The sequence below is a fragment of the Heterodontus francisci genome, unplaced genomic scaffold (genome assembly GCF_036365525.1).
Source record: "Heterodontus francisci isolate sHetFra1 unplaced genomic scaffold, sHetFra1.hap1 HAP1_SCAFFOLD_69, whole genome shotgun sequence".
NCBI lineage: Eukaryota > Metazoa > Chordata > Chondrichthyes > Heterodontiformes > Heterodontidae > Heterodontus > Heterodontus francisci.
Genome location: NW_027140851.1, coordinates 1,569,723 through 1,583,230, shown reverse-complemented (window position 1 = coordinate 1,583,230; position 13,508 = coordinate 1,569,723).

The window sequence follows — 13,508 nt, the reverse complement described above, 5'->3', positions numbered from 1 at the left end:
TGGGGAAGGGGTTTCAGTGTGTGGGGAAGCGTTTCAGTGTATGGGGAAGGGGTTTCACTCTGTGGGGAATGGTTCAGTGTGTTGGGAAGGGTTTCAGTGTGTGGGGAAGGTGTTGCAGTGTGTGGGGAATGGTTTCAGTGTGTGGCGAATGGGTTTCAATGTGTGGGGAATGGTTTCAGTGTGTGGGGAAGGGTTTCAGTGTGTGGGGATTGGTTACAGGGTGTGTGGAATGGTTTCAGTGTGTGGGGAAGGGGTTTCACTGTGTGGGGAATGGTTTCAGTGTTTGGGGAAGGGGTTTCAGTGTGTGGGGAAGGGTTTCAGTGTGTGGGGAATGGTTTCAGTGTGTGGGGAACGGGTTTTACTGTGTGGGGTAAGGTTTCAGTGTGAGGGGAATGGTTTCACTGTGTGGAGAAGGGTTTCAGTTTGTGGGGAATGGTTTCAGTGTGTGGGGAAGTGGTTCCACTGTGTGGGGAATGGTTTCAGTGTGTGGGGAAGGGGTTTCAGTGTGTGGGGATTGGGTTTCAGTGTGTGGGGATGGGGTTTCAGTGTGTGGGGAAGGGGATTCAGTGTGTGGGAAATGGTTTCAGTGTGTGGGGAAGTGGTTCCACTGTGTGGGGAATGGTTTCAGTGTGTGGGGAAGGTGTTTCACTCTGTGGGGAATGGTTTCTGTGTGTTGGGAAGGGTTGCAGTGTGTGGGGAAGGGGTTTCAGTGTGTGGGGAATGGTTTCAGTGTGTGGGGAAGGTGTTGCAGTGTGTGGGGAATGGTTTCAGTGTGTGGGGAATGGGTTTCACTCTGTGGGGAATGGGTTTCAGTGTGAGGGGAAGGGGTTTCAGTGCGTGGGGAAGGGGTTTCAGTGTGTGTGGAAGTTGTTTCAGTGTGTGGGGAATGGTTTCAGTGTGTGGGGAATGGGTTTCAGTGTGTGTGGAAGGGGTTTCAGTGTGTGGGGAATGTGGTTCAGTGATTGGGGAAGGGGTTTCAGTGTGTGGGGAATGGTTTCAGTGTGTGGAGAAGGGGTTTCACTGTTTGGGGAAGGGGTTTCAGTGTGTGGGGAATGGTTTCAGTGTGTGGGGAAGGGGTTTCAGTGTGTGGGGAAGGGTTTCAGTGTGTGGGGAAGGGGTTTCAGTGAGTGGGGATGGGGTTTCAGTGTGTGGGGAAGGGGATTCAGTGTGTGGGAAATGGTGTCAGTGTGTGGGGACGGGTTTCAGTGTGTGGGGAAGGGTTTCAGTGTGTGGGGAAGGGGTTTCACTGTGTGGGGAAGGTGTATCAGTGTGTGGGGAATGGTTTCAGTGTGTGGGGAAGGTATTCAGTGTGTGGGGAAGGGTTTTCACTGTGAGGGGAAGGGTTTTCAGTGTGTGGGGAATGGTTTCACTGTGTGGGGAATGGTTTCAGTGTGTGGGGAAGGGGTTTCGCTGTGTGTGGAAAGTGTTTCAGTGTGGGGTGAAGGGGTTTCAGTGTGTGGGGAGGGGTTTCACTGTGTGTGGAATGTGTTTCAGTGTGTGGGGAAGGGGTTTCAGTGTGTGGGGAAGGGTTTCCGTGTGTGGGGAAGGGTTTCAGTGTGTGGGGAAGGGGTTTCAGTGTGTGGGGAAGGGTTTCAGTGTGTGGGGAAGGGTTTCAGTGTGTGGGGAAGGGGTTTCAGTATGTGGGGAAGGGGATTCAGTATGTGGGGAAGGGTTTCAGTGTGTGGGGAATGGTTTCAGTGTGTGGGGAATGGTTTCAGCTTGTGGGGAATGGGTTCCAGTGTGTGGGGAAGGATTTCAGTGTGTGGGGAAGGGTTTCAGTGTGTGGGGAAGTGTTTCAGTGTGTGGGGAAGGGGTTTCAGTGTGTGGGGAAGTGTTTCAGTGTGTGGGTATGGGTTTCAGTGTGTGGGCAAGAGGTTTCAGTGTGTGGGGATGGGTTTCAGTTTGTGGGGAAGGGTTTCAGTGTGTGGGGAAGGAGTTACAGTGTGTGGGGAAGGTGTTTCACTGTGTGGGGACGGGGTTTCAGTGTGTGGGGTAGGGGTTTCAGTGTGTAGGGTCGGCGTTTCAGTGTGTGTTGAAGAGTTTCAGTGTGTGGGAAGGTGTTTCAGTGTGTGCGGAAGGGGCTTCACTGTGTGGGGATGGGTTTTCAGTGTGTGGGGAAGATGTTTCAGTGTGTGGGGACGGGGTTTCTGTGTGTGGGGAATGGTTTCAGTGTGTGGGGAATGGGTTTCAGTGTGTGGGGAAGGGGTTTCACTCTGTGGGGAATGGTTTCTGTGTGTTGGGAAGGGTTGCAGTGTGTGGGGAAGGGGTTTCAGTGTGTGGGGAATGGTTTCACTGTGTGGGGAACGTGTTGCAGTGTGTGGGGAATGGTTTCAGTGTGTGGGGAAAGGGTTTCACTGTGTGGGGAATTGGTTTCAGTGTGTGGGGAAGGGGTTTCAGTGTGTGGGGAATGGTTTCAGTGAGTGTGGAAGGGGTTTCAGTGCGTGGGGAAGGGGTTTCAGTGTGTGTGGAAGTGGTTTCAGTGTGTGGGGAATGGTTTCAGTGTGTGGGGAAGGGGTTTCAGTGTGTGTTGAAGGGGTTTCAGTGTGTGGGGAATGTGGTTCAGTGTGTGGGGAAGGGGTGTCAGTGTGTGGGGAATGGTTTCAGTGTGTGGAGAAGGGGTTTCACTGTTTGGGGAAGGGGTTTCAGTGTGTGGGGAATGGTTTCAGAGTGTGGGGAAGGGGTTTCAGTGTGTGGGGAAGTGGTTTCAGTGTGTGGGGAAGGGGTTTCAGTGCGTGGGGATGGGGTTTCAGTGTGTGGGGAAGGGGATTCAGTGTGTGGGGAAGGGTTTCAGTGTGTGGGGAAGGGTTTCACTGTGCGGGGAAGGTGTTTCAGTGTGTGGGGAAGGGTTTCAGTGTGTGGGGAAGGGGTCTCAGTATGTGGGGAAGGGGTTTCAGTATGTGGGGAAGGGTTTCAGTGGGTGGGGAATGGTTTCAGTGTGTGGGGAATGGTTTCAGCTTGTGGGGAAGGGGTTCCAGAGTGTGGGGAAGGATTTCAGTGTGTGGGGAAGGGTTTCAGTGTGTGGGGAAGTGTTTCAGTGTGTGGGGAAGGGGTTTCAGTGTGTGGGGAAGTGTTTCAGTGTGTGGGTATGGGTTTCAGTGTGTGGGGAAGGGTTTCAGTGTGTGGGGAAGTAGTTTCACTGTGTGGGGAATGGTTTCAGTGTGTGGGGAAGGGGTTTCGCTGTGTGTGGAAGGTGTTTCAGTGTGGGGTGAAGGGGTTTCAGTGTGTGGGGAGGGGTTTCACTGTGTGTGGAATGTGTTTCAGTGTGTGGGGAAGGGGTTTGAGTGTGTGGGGAAGGGTTTCAGTGTGTGGGGAAGGGTTTCAGTGTGTGGGGAAGGGGTTTCAGTGTGTGGGGAAGGGTTTGTGTGAGTGTGGAAGGGTTTCACTGTGCGGGGAAAGTGTTTCACTGTGTGGGGAAGGGTTTCAGTGTGTGGGGAAGGGGTTTCAGTATGTGGGGAAGGGGTTTCAGTATGTGGGGAAGGGTTTCAGTGTGTGGGGAATGGTTTCAGTGTGTGGGGAATGGTTTCAGCTTGTGGGGAAGGGGTTCCAGTGTGTGGGGAAGGATTTCAGTGTGCGGGGAAGGGTTTCAGTGTGTGGGGAAGTGTTTCAGTGTGTGGGGAAGGGGTTTCAGTGTGTGGGGAAGTGTTTCAGTGTGTGGGTATGGGTTTCAGTGTGTGGGGAAGGGTTTCAGTGTGTGGGGAAGGAGTTTCAGTGTGTGGGGAAGGTGTTTCACTGTGTGGGGACGGGGTTTCAGTGTGTGGGGTAGGGGATTCAGTGTGTAGGGTCGGCGTTTCAGTGTGTGGGGAAGGGTTTCAGTGTGTGGGAAGGTGTTTCAGTGTGTGCGGAAGGGGTTTCACTGTGTGGGGATGGGTTTTCAGTGTGTGGGGAAGATGTTTCAGTGTGTGGGGACGGGGTTTCTGTGTGTGGGGAATGGTTTCAGCGTGTGGGGAATGGTTTCAGTGTGTGGGGAACGGGTTTTACTGTGTGGGGAATGGTTTCAGTGAGTGGGGAAGGGTTTCAGTGTGTGGGGAATGGTTTCAGTGTGGGGAATGGTTTCAGTGTGTGGGGAAGGGGTTTCACTGTGTGGGGAATGGTTTCAGTGTGTGGGGAAGGGGTTTCAGTGTGTGGGGAAGGGGTTTCACTCTGTGGGGAATGGTTTCTGTGTGTTGGGATGGGTTGCAGTGTGTGGGGAAGGGGTTTCAGTGTGTGGGGAATGGTTTCACTGTGTGGGGAAGGTGTTGCAGTGTGTGGGGAATCGTTTCAGTGTGTGGGGAACGGGTTTCACTGTGTGGGGAATGGGTTTCAGTGTGTGGGGAAGGGGTTACAGTGTGTGGGGAATGGTTTCAGTGTGTGGGGAAGGGGTTTCAGTGCGTGGGGAAGGGGTTTCAGTGTGTGTGGAAGTGGTTTCAGTGTGTGGGGAATGGTTTCAGTGTGTGGGGAAGGGGTTTCAGTGTGTGTGGAAGGGGTTTCAGTGTGTGGGGAATGTGGTTTAGTGTGTGGGGAAGGGGTGTCAGTGTGTGGGGAATCGTGTCAGTGTGTGGAGAAGGGGTTTCACTGTTTGGGGAAGGGGTTTCAGTGTGTGGGGAATGGTTTCAGTGTGTGGGGAAGGGGTTTCAGTGTGTGGGGAAGTGGTTTCAGGGTGTGGGGAAGGGGTTTCAGTGTGTGGTGATGGGGTTTCAGTGTGTGGGGAAGGGGATTCAGTGTGTGGGAAATGGTTTCAGTGTGTGGGGACGGGTCTCAGTGTGTGGGGAAGGGTTTCAGTGTGTGGGGAAGGGGTTTCACTGTGTGGGGAAGGTCTATCAGTGTGTGGGGAATGGTTTCAGTGTGTGGGGAAGGTATTCAGTGTGAGGGGAAGGGGTTTCACTGTGAGGGGAAGGGTTTTCAGTGTGTGGAGAATGGTTTCACTGTGTGGGGAATGGTTTCAGTGTGTGGCGAAGGGGTTTCACTGTGTGTGGAAGGTGTTTCAGTGTGGGGTGAAGGGGTTTCAGTGTGTGGGGAGTGGTTTCACTGTGTGTGGAATGTGTTTCAGTGTGTGGGGCAGGGGTTTCAGTGTGTGGGGAAGGGTTTCAGTGTGTGGGGAAGGGGTTTCAGTGTGTGGGGAAGGGTTTCAGTGTGTGGGGAATGGTTTCAGCTTGTGGGGAAGGGGTTCCAGTGTGTGGGGAAGGATTGCAGTGTGTGGGGAAGGGTTTCAGTGTGTGGGGATGTGTTTCAGTGTGTGGGGAAGGGGTTTCAGTGTGTGGGGAAGTGTTTCAGTGTGTGGGTATGGGTTTCAGTGTGTGGGGAAGGGTTTCGGTGTGTGGGGAAGGAGTTTCAGTGTGTGGGGAAGGTGTTTCACTGGGTAGGGACGGGGTTTCAGTGTATGGGGTAGGGATTTCAGTTTGTGGGGAATGGTTTCAGTGTGTGGGGACGGCGTTTCAGTGTGTGCGGAAGGGGTTTCACTGTGTGGGGATGGGTTTTCAGTGTGTGGGGAAGATATTTCAGTGTGTGGGGACTGGGTTTCTGTGTGTGGGGAAGGGGTTTCCGTATGTGGGGAAAGGGTTTCTGTGTGTGGGGAAGGGGTTTCCCTGTGTGGGGAAGGGGTTTCAGTGTGTAGAGAAGGGGTTTCAGTGTGTGGGGAATGGTTTCCCTGTGTGGGGCAAGGGTTTCATTGTGTGAGGAAGGGGGTTTCAGTGTGTGGGGAAGGGGATTCACTGTGTGAGGAAGGGGTTTCAGTGTTTGGGGAAGGGGATTCGGTGTGTGGGGACGTTGTTTCAGTGTGTGGGGAAGGGGTTTCAGTGTGTGGGGAAGGGGTTTCAGTGTGTGGGGAAGGGGTTTCAGTGCGTGGGGAAGGGGATTCAGTGTGTGGGAAATGGTTTCAGTGTGTGGGGACGGGTCTCAGTGTGTGGGGAAGGGTTTCAGTGTGTGGGGAAGGGGTTTCACTGTGTGGGGAAGGTGTATCAGTGTGTGGGGAATGGTTTCAGTGTGTGGGGAAGGTATTCAGTGTGTGCGGAAGGGGTTTCACTGTGAGGGGAAGGGTTTTCAGTGTGTGGGGAATGGTTTCACTGTGTGGGGAATGGTTTCAGTGTGTGGCGAAGGGGTTTCACTGTGTGTGGAAGATGTTTCAGTGTGGGGTGAAGGGGTTTCAGTGTGTGTGGAATGTGTTTCAGTGTGTGGGGCAGGGGTTTCAGTGTGTGGGGAAGGGTTTCATTGTGTGGGGAAGGGTTTCAGTGCGTGGGGAAGGGGATTCAGTGTGTGGGAAATGGTTTCAGTGTGTGGGGACGGGTCTCAGTGTGTGGGGAAGGGTTTCAGTGTGTGGGGAAGGGGTTTCACTGTGTGGGGAAGGTGTATCAGTGTGTGGGGAATGGTTTCAGTGTGTGGGGAAGGTATTCAGTGTGTGCGGAAGGGGTTTCACTGTGAGGGGAAGGGTTTTCAGTGTGTGGGGAATGGTTTCACTGTGTGGGGAATGGTTTCAGTGTGTGGCGAAGGGGTTTCACTGTGTGTGGAAGATGTTTCAGTGTGGGGTGAAGGGGTTTCAGTGTGTGTGGAATGTGTTTCAGTGTGTGGGGCAGGGGTTTCAGTGTGTGGGGAAGGGTTTCAGTGTGTGGGGAAGGGTTTCAGTGTGTGGGGAAGGGGTTTCAGTGTGTGGGGAAGGGTTTCAGTGTTTGGGGAAGGGCTTCACTGTGCGGGGAAGGTGTTTCAGTGTGTGGGGAAGGGTTTCAGTGTGTGGGGAAGGGGTTTCAGTATGTGGGGAAGGGGTTTCAGTATGTGGGGAAGGGTCTCAGTGTGTGGGGAATGGTTTCAGTGTGTGGGGAATGGTTTCAGCTTGTGGGGAAGGGGTTCCAGTGTGTGGGGAAGGATTTCAGTGTGTGGGGAAGGGTTTCAGTGTGTGGGGAAGTGTTTCAGTGTGTGGGGAAGGGGTTTCAGTGTGTGGGGAAGTGTTTCAGTGTGTGGGTATGGGTTTCAGTGTGTGGGGAAGGGTTTCGGTGTGTGGGGAAGGAGTTTCAGTGTGTGGGGAAGGTGTTTCACTGGGTAGGGACGGGGTTTCAGTGTATGTGGTAGGGGTTTCAGTGTGTCGGGTCGGGGTTTCAGTGTGTGGGGAAGGGTTTCAGTGTGTGGGGACGGGGTTTCAGTGTGTGCGGAAGGGCTTTCACTGTGTGGGGATGGGTTTTCAGTGTGTGGGGAAGGGGTTTCAGTGTGTGGGGAAGGGGTTTCACTGTTTGGGGAAGGGGTTTCAGTGTGTGGGGAATGGTTTCAGTGTGTGGTGAAAGGATTTCAGTGTGTGAGGAAGGTGATTCAGTGTGTGGAGAAGGGGATTCTCTGTGTGGGGAAGGGGTTTCAGTGTGTGGGGAATGGTTTCAGTGTGTGGGGAAGGGTTTCAGTGTGTGGGGAATGGTTTCAGTGTGTGGGGCATGGTTTCAGCATGTGGGGAAGGGGTTTCAGTGCGTGGGGAAGGATTTCAGTGTGTGGGGAGGGGTTTCACTATGTGTGGAATGTGTTTTAGTGTGTGGGGAAGGGGTTTCAGTGTGTGGGGAAGGATTTCAGTGTTTGGGAAAGGGTTTCAGTTTGTGGGGAAGGGGTTTCAGTGTGTGGGGAAGGGTTTCAGTGTGTGGGGAAGGGTTTCAGTGTGTGGGGAAGGTGTTTCAGTGTGTGGGGAAGGGGATTCAGTGTGTGGGGAAGTGTTTCAGTGTGTGGGGAAAGGATTTCAGTATGTGGGGAAGGTGATTCAGGGTGTGGGGAAGGGTATTCTCTGCGTGGGGAAGGGGTTTCATTGTGTGGGGAAGGGGTTTCAGTGTGTGGGGAAGGGGTTTCAGTGTGTGGGGAATGGTTTCAGTGTGTGGGGAAGGGGTTTCAGTGTGTGGGGAAAGGGTTTCAGTGTGTGTGGAAGGGGTTTCAATGTGTGGGGAATGGTTTCAGTGTGTGGGAAAGGGGTTTCAGTGTGTGTGGAAGGGGTTTCAGTGTGTGGGGAATGTGGTTCAGTGTGTGGGGAAGGGGTTTCAGTGTGTGGGGAATGGTTTCAGTGTGTGGGGAAGGGGTTTCACTGTGTGGGGAAGGGGTTTCAGTGTGTGGGGAAAGGTTTCAGTGTGTGGGGAAGGGGTTTCAGTGTGTGGGGAAGGGTTTCTGTGTGTGGGGAAGGGGTTTCAGTGTGTGGGGATGGGGTTTCAGTGTGTGGGGAAGTGGATTCAGTGTGTCGGAAATGGTTTCAGTGTGTGGGGACGGGTTTCAGTGTGTGGGGAAGGGTTTCAGTGAGTGGGGAAGGGGTTTCACTGTGTGGGGAAGGTGTATCAGTGTGTGGGGAATGGTTTCACTGTGTGTGGAATAGTTTCAGTGTGTGGGGAAGGGGTTTCACTCTGTGTGGAAGGTGTTTCAGTGTGGGGTGAAGGGGTTTCAGTATGTGGGGTGGGGTTTCACTGTGTGTGGACTGTGTTTCAGTGTGTGGGGAAGGGGTTTCAGTGTGTGGGGAAGGGTTTCAGTGTGTGGGGAAGGGTTTCAGTGTGTGGGGAAGGGGTTTCAGTGTGTGGGAAGGGTTTCAGTGTCTGGGGAAGGGTTTCACTGTGCGGGGAAGGTGTTTCAGTGTGTGGGGAAGGGTATTCACTGTGTGGGGAAGGGTTTCCGTGTGTGGGGAAGGGTTTCAGTGTGTGGGGAAGGGGTTTCAGTATGTGGGGAAGGGGTTTCAGTGTGTGGGGAATGGTTTCAGTGTGTGGGGAATGGTTTCAGCGTGTGGGGAAGGGGTTTCAGTGTGTGGGGAAGGAGTTCAGTTTGTTGGGAAGGGTTTCAGTGTGTGGGGAAGTGTTTCAGTGTGTGGGGAAGGGGTTTCAGTGTGTGGGGAAGGGGTTTCAGTGTGTGGGGACGGGGTTTCAGTGTGTGCGGAAGGGGTTTCACTGTGTGGGGCTGGGTTTTCAGTGTGTGGGGAAGATATTTCAGTGTGTGGGGACTGAGTTTCTGTGTGTGGGGAAGGGGTTTCCGTGTGTGGGGAAAGGGTTTCAGTGTGTGGGGAAGGGGTTTCACTGTGTGCTGAAGGGGTTTCAGTGTGTGGGGAAGAGGTTTCAGTGTGTGGGGAATGGTTTCACTGTGTGGGGCAAGGGTTTCAGTGTGTGAGGAAGGGGTTTCAGTGTGTGGGGAAGGGGATTCACTGTGTGAGGAAGGGGTTTCAGTGTTTGGGGAAGGGGATTCGGTGTGTGGGGACGTTGTTTCAGTGTGTGGGGAAGGGGTTTCAGTGTGTGGGGAAGGGGTTTCAGTGTGTGGGGAAGGGGTTTCAGTGCGTGGGGAATGGTTTCAGTGTGTGGGGACGGGTTTCAGTGTGTGGGGAAGGGGTTTCAGTGTGTGGGGAAGGGGTTTCACTGTGTGGGGAAGGGGTTTCAGTGTGTGGGGAAGGGGTTTCACTGTTTGGGGAAGGGGTTTCAGTGTGTGGGGAATGGTTTCAGTGTGTGGTGAAAGGATTTCAGTGTGTGGGGAAGGTGATTCAGTGTGTGGAGAAGGGGATTCTCTGTGTGGGGAAGGGGTTTCAGTGTGTGGGGAAGGGGTTTCAGAGTGTGTGGAAGGGGTTTCAGTGTGTGGGGAATGGTTTCAGTGTGTGGGGAAGGGTTTCAGTGTGTGGGGAATGGTTTCAGTGTGTGGGGAATGGTTTCAGCATGTGGGGAATGGGTTTCAGTGCGTGGGGAAGGATTTCAGTGTGTGGGGAGGGGTTTCACTATGTGTGGAATGTGTTTCAGTGTGTGGGGAAGGGTTTCAGTGTGTGGGGAAGGGGTTTCAGTGTGTGGGGAAGGGTTTCAGTGTGTGGGGAAGGGTTTCAGTGTGTGGGGAAGGTGTTTCAGTGTGTGGGGAAGGGGATTCAGTGTGTGGGGAAGTGTTTCAGTGTGTGGGGAAAGGATTTCAGTATGTGGGGAAGGTGATTCAGGGTGTGGGGAAGGGTATTCTCTGTGTGGAGAAGGGGTTTCATTGTGTGGGGAAGGTGTTTCAGTGTGTGGGGAAGGGGTTTCAGTGTGTGGGGAATGGTTTCAGTGTGTGGGGAAGGGGTTTCAGTGTGTGAGGAAGGGGTTTCAGTGTGTGTGGAAGGGGTTTCAATGTGTGGGGAATGGTTTCAGTGTGTGGGGAAGGGGTTTCAGTGTGTGGGGAAAGGTTTCAGTGTGTGGGGAAGGGGTTTCAGTGTGTGGGGAAGGGTTTCTGTGTGTGGGGAAGGGGTTTCAGTGTGTGGGGATGGGGTTTCAGTGTGTGGGGAAGTGGATTCAGTGTGTCGGAAATGGTTTCAGTGTGTGGGGACGGGTTTCAGTGTGTGGGGAAGGGTTTCAGTGAGTGGGGAAGGGGTTTCACTGTGTGGGGAAGGTGTATCAGTGTGTGGGGAATGGTTTCACTGTGTGTGGAATGGTTTCAGTGTGTGGGGAAGGGGTTTCACTGTGTGTGGAAGGTGTTTCAGTGTGGGGTGAAGGGGTTTCAGTATGTGGGGTGGGGTTTCTCTGTGTGTGGAATGTGTTTCAGTGTGTGGGGAAGGGGTTTCAGTGTGTCGGGAAGGGTTTCAGTGTGTGGGGAAGGTTTTCAGTGTGTGGGGAAGGGGTTTCAGTGTGTGGGAAGGGTTTCAGTGTATGGGGAAGGGTTTCACTGTGCGGGGAAGGTGTTTCAGTGTGTGGGGAAGGGTATTCACTGTGTGGGGAAGGGTTTCCGTGTGTGGGGAAGGGTTTCAGTGTGTGGGGAAGGGGTTTCAGTATGTGGGGAAGGGGTTTCAGTGTGTGGGGAATGGTTTCAGTGTGTGGGGAATGGTTTCAGCGTGTGGGGAAGGGGTTTCAGTGTGTGGGGAAGGAGTTCAGTGTGTTGGGAAGGGTTTCAGTGTGTGGGGAAGTGTTTCAGTGTGTGGGGAAGGGGTTTCAGTGTGTGGGGAAGGGTTTCAGTGTGTGGGTATGGGATTCAGTGTGTGGGGAAGGGATTTCACTGTGTGGGGAAGGTGTATCAGTGTGTGGGGAATGGTTTCAGTGTGTGGGGAAGGTATTCAGTGTGTGGGGAAGGGGTTTCACTGTGAGGGGAATGGTTTCAGTGTGTGGGGACGGTGTTTCACTGTGTGTGGAAGGTGTTTCAGTGTGGGGTGAAGGGGTTTCAGTGTGTGGGGAGGGGTTTCAGTGTGTGGGGAAGGTGTTTCAGTGAGCGGGGTTAGGGTTAGGGTTAGGGTTAGGGTTAGGGTTAGGGTGAGGGTTAGGGTTAGGGTTAGTGTTAGGGTTAGGGAGTGGTCTACTCAGCCCCTGAGTCTGTGACACAGAGACAGGGGGCGGTCTACTCATCCGCTGAGTCTGTGACACAGAGACAGGGGGCGGTCTACTCATCCCCCGAGTGTATGATACAGAGACAGGGGGCGGTCCACTCATCCCCTGAGTTTGTGATAGAGAGACATGGGGCGGTCTACTCATCCCCTGAGTCTGTGACACAGAGACAGGGGGCGTTCCACTCATCCCCTGAGTCTGTGATACAGAGACAGGGGGCAGTCTACTCATCCCTTGAGTCTGTGATACGGAGACAGGGGGCGGTCTACTCATCCCCGAGTGTGTGATACAGAGAAAGGGGGCAGTATACTCATCGCCTCAGTTTGTGATACAGAGACAGGGGGCAGTCTACTCATCCCCTGAGTCTGTGATACGGAGACAGGGGGCGGTCTACTCATCCCCTCAGTTTGTGATACAGAGACAGGGGGCGGTCTACTCATCCCCTGAGTCTGTGATACAGTGACAGGGGGCGGTCTACTTATCCCCTCAGTTTGTGATACATAGACAGGGGGCGGTCTACTCATCCCCTGAGTCTGTGATACAGAGACAGGGGGGCAGTCTGCTCATCCACTGAGTGTGTGATACAAAGAAAGGGGACGGTCTACTCATCCCCTGAGTATGTGATAGAGAGACAGGGGGCGGTCTACTCATCCCCTGAGTCTGTGACACAGAGACGGGGAGCGGTCTACTCATCCCCTGAGTCTGTGACACAGTGACGGGGGGCGGTCTACTTATCCCCTCAGTTTGTGATACAGAGAAGTGGGACGGTCTACTCATCCCCTGAATTGGTGATAGTGAGACAGGGGGCGGTCTACCCATCCCCTGACTCTGTCATACAGTGACAGGGGGCGGTCTACTCATCCACTGAGTCTGTGATACAGAGACAGGGGGCGGTCTACTTATCCCCTCAGTTTGTGATACAGAGACAGGGGCCGCTCTACTCATCCCCTGAGTCTGTGATACAAAGACAGGGGACGATCTACTCATCCCCTCAGTTTGTAATACAGAGACAGGGGGCAGTCTACTCATCCCCTGAGTCTGTGAGACAGAGACAGGGGGCGGTCTACTCATTCCCTGAGTCTGTGCTACAGAGACAGGGGGCGGTCTACCTATCCCCTGAGTTTGTGATACAGAGACAGGGGGCGGTCTACTCATCCCCTGAGTCTGTGACACACAGACAGGGGGCGGTCTACTCATCCCCTGAGTCTGTGACACAGAGACAGGGGGCGGTCTACTCATCCCCTGAGTCTGCGACACAGAGACAGGGGGCGGTCCACTCATCCCCTGAGTCTGTGATACAGAGACAGGGGGCGGTCTACTCATCCCCGAGTGTGTGATACAGAGAAAGGGGGCAGTATACTCATCCCCTCAGTTTGTGATACAGAGACAGGGGGCCGTCTACTCATCCCCTGAGTCTGTAATATGGAGACAGGGGGCGGTCTACTGATCCCCTCAGTTTGTGATACAGAGACAGGGGGCGGTCTACTGATCCCCTGAGTCTGTGATACAGAGACATTGGGCACTCTGCTCATCCCCTCAGTTTGTGATACATAGACAGGGGGCGGTCTACTCATCCACTGAGTCTGTGATACAGAGACAGGGGGCAGTCTGCTCATCTACTGAGTGTGTGATACAAAGACAGGGGGCGGTCTACTCATCCCCTGAGTATGTGATAGAGAGACAGGGGGCGGTCTACTCATCCCCTGTGTCCGTGACACAGAGACGGGGGGCGGTCTACTGATCCCCTCAGTTTGTGATACAGAGACAGGGGGTGGTCTACTTATCCCCTCAGTTTGTGATACAGAGAAGTGGGACGGTCTACTCATCCCCTGAGTTTGTGATAGTGAGACAGGGGGCGGTCTACTCATCCCCTGAGTCTGTGATACAGTGACAGGGGGCGGTCTACTCATCCACTGAGTCTGTGAAACAGAGACAGGGGGCGGTCTACTTATCCCCTCATTTTGTGATACAGAGACAGGGGCCGCTCTACTCATCCCCTGAGTCTGTGATCCAAAGACAGGGGACGTTCTACTCATCCCCTCAGTTTGTGATACAGAGACAGGGGGCTGTCTACTCATCCCCTGAGTCTGTGAGACAGAGTCGGTGGGCGGTCTACTCATCCCCTGAGTCTGTGATGCAGAGACAGGGGGCGGTCTACTTATCCCCTCAGTTTGTGATCCAGAGACAGGGGGCGGTCTACTCATCCCCTGAGTCTGTGACACACAGACAGGGGGCGGTCTACTCATCCCCTGAGTCTGTGACACAGAGACAGGGGGCGGTCTACTCATC